Source organism: Chinchilla lanigera, unplaced genomic scaffold (assembly GCF_000276665.1).
Source record: "Chinchilla lanigera isolate Chin_1 unplaced genomic scaffold, ChiLan1.0 scaffold00156, whole genome shotgun sequence".
In the NCBI taxonomy this organism is placed as follows: Eukaryota; Metazoa; Chordata; class Mammalia; order Rodentia; family Chinchillidae; genus Chinchilla; species Chinchilla lanigera.
This window is the reverse complement of record NW_004955557.1, coordinates 1,353,725-1,356,319: the sequence shown is the minus strand read 5'-3', so window position 1 is coordinate 1,356,319 and position 2,595 is coordinate 1,353,725. Positions and strand designations below refer to the sequence as shown.

Sequence of the window (2,595 nt, the reverse complement as noted above, 5' to 3'; positions counted from 1 at the left end):
TAAGAATGAGAGAGAGAGAGAGAGAGAGAGAGAGAGAGGGGGGGAGCTAGAGGGGGAGGGAGGGGGCAGTGAGAGAGGGAGTGAGAGAGGAAGGGAGGAGGGAGGGAGAGAGGCCACAGGGTGGGACGAGGATGCAGAGTAGCTGAAAAGGAGGCACAATGAACAAAACAAAGTGGGAACAAGAGTGCTCTCTCAATTTAGCTTATGCTCTCAGAGCGAGACAAGAAGGCAAACACCTTTTCAAAAATTATTTTATCAGTAATGGTGATCTCAGTCCCCTTAGTTTCCCAAGTATAAAGAGATGTCACTGGGCAAAGACCCCAGTGCACGTGACTTCCAACGCAGTGTACACACCTTCTCGTCCCTCAGTTAATTAATACAGGCCAGGGCTGACCGGATACTCGCCCTGGGACCTTACAGGAAAGCGACCTGCGCCAGGACCTGGGCTCTCCGCACCCCGTTCGTTCGGGAAGGTGAAACGTAAGTGTGGAGAGTAGCCGAGCTGCGAGAAAGTTGGAGTTTGGAGACTGCCCCACATTAACGAGAGCGTCTCGCCACACTCGGTGGTACACACCGCCAGCACAAAACCCGCTCTCCGGCGGACGGGGACGACGGGAAGCCGATGTAGAATTTACCTGGTTTTTCTGTCCTATGGTTAAACCTCCGGAGCGAGGCGGAGGGCGGCAGCTGGAAATCCACCCGCGAAGCCTCCAAGCTCACACACTCGTAGAAGTCGCCGTGGCGGCGGCGGCTGCGGCGGTGGCCGTGGCGGAGGCGGCGGGGCGGCGCGGCAACTCCTCCCTCAGCGTCTTCTTCCACCCTCGCCGGGGCGGCCCACGGCCCTCTCCCCGCCTCCCGGCCACCCCACTTCCGGGTGGTGCCCGGGCCGGAAGCAGGGCCGGCAGGACAAAGAGAGCCGCGCGTCACGTGCCCGGGAGCGCGCGGCCCGGAGTCGAGCTTCGCCCGCCCCCTGCCGCCCCGAGGCGGACGCACACTTCCGCGAGGCGCTCGCTGTGGGCGTTTGGAATCGCCCTCCCGTCCATCCCCGTGCCGAAAACAAACTAAAGAAATCCCACACACACAAAACCCCGACCCAAACAGTGCCTTGGTCACCTGTAGTTTTCTAACGTCTGACCATGAAGTATCATAAGAACTTGTAAGTATTCTCTGCGCGGCTCATCCTTGCCCAGCGTGAGATCAGCAGATGGATCCTTACAGGTTGAAATGTGTTGACTTGCGTCTCTTACCGTGTGGCCTAACTCCGGAGGTAAAAGTCGAAACCCTGAACTTGCCCTCATCTTTCCAATGTAAAATTGAATCATGGGCAAAAAAAGTGTTTATAAATTCATAATCTTGGTTGGTTTCTTTTTTCCAGTAACGGGAACCGAACTTACAACCTTGCGCTTGCCAGGCAGGCGCTGTGCCGCTTAGCTAAATCCCGAGCCCCTAAATTTATAATCTTTATGGGAGGGGACAGAGATGTCACCACACTCTTTATATCACCAGTCCTAGCTCTGAACCACTTCCCCATTTATTTATTCATCGGTCTAACGTTTGAAAAAACTAAAAGAGGGCTGGGGATTTAGCTCAGCGGCAAAGCGCCTGCCTGGCAAGTGCAAGGTCATGAGTTCGGTTCCTGGTACCAGAGAAAAACCAAACCAAAACAAAACAAAAAACTAAAAGACTCCAGGGCCTCAAAAAATATTAAATATATCTATCCACCCGGTTGTGGTTTAATCCCAGCAGCCTAGGTGGTAGGAGAATTACAAATTCGAGCCCAGCCTGGGCAAGTTAGTGACATACTGTCCCAAAATTTTAAAAGGACCGTCGGCCTAACTCTGAAAGCCCTAGGTTCAAGACCCAGAAGAGTGGGGGGGAGGCCACCAATAGTTCATATGGAAATGAGATGCATAAAATCCAACAATACAATAAATAAATGTTACAGAAAACATCTAAAAACATTATTCTTGTTTTCTAATTTGACATTTTAAAAAAGCAACAAGTCGGGCACACTGGCGCATGCCTGCACTCCCAGCACTCAGGAGATTGAGGCAGGAGGATAGCTGCAAATTCAAGGCCAGCCTGGGCTATATAGTGAGTCCAGGCCAGCCTGAACTATATAGTGAGGGCCTGTCTCCCAAGAAAAAAAAAAAAAGCAACACAATTCTAAATTCCTTTTTAATATTTTTTGTAATATTAATGATCAAACCCGACTACCTCCCCCAAGTTCTGAGGATTGAATCCAGGGCCTTTGCACTACTTCCCCAGCCCTTATTTTGAGCAAAACTCTAGCTAAATTACTAAATTGGGCATGCTGGACTCCAATTTGCAATCCTCTTGCCTCAGCCTCCCAGAATGTTGAGATTACAGGCACATGCCACCACTCCTGATTTTTATGGAGGGTCGTTTTAGGTTTTTTGAGACAGGGTCTCGCTAGGCGGGGTGGCAGCGCATGCCTGTAATCCCAGCACTCGAGAGACTGAGGCAGGAGGATCGTTGCAAGTTCAAGACCAGCCTAAGCTACAAAGTGAGCTCAGGGCCAGCCTGAACTGCATAGTGAGGCCCTGTCTCCATTTTTTTCTTTTTTTTTTTTTT

General features: G+C 51.3%; 1 protein-coding gene across 1 annotated transcript in view; it reads right to left on the bottom strand.

Moving 5' to 3' along the window:
* Window positions 1–849, bottom strand: part of Atp7a (ATPase, Cu++ transporting, alpha polypeptide) — a 160,255-nt gene extending 159,406 nt beyond the window's left edge. Inside the window, exon 1 of the mRNA XM_005412629.2 lies at window positions 636–849. The gene's annotated coding sequence lies outside the window, so the exon portion shown is untranslated. The remainder of the gene's footprint in view (window positions 1–635) is intronic.
* Window positions 850–2,595: the final 1,746 nt, after the last annotated feature.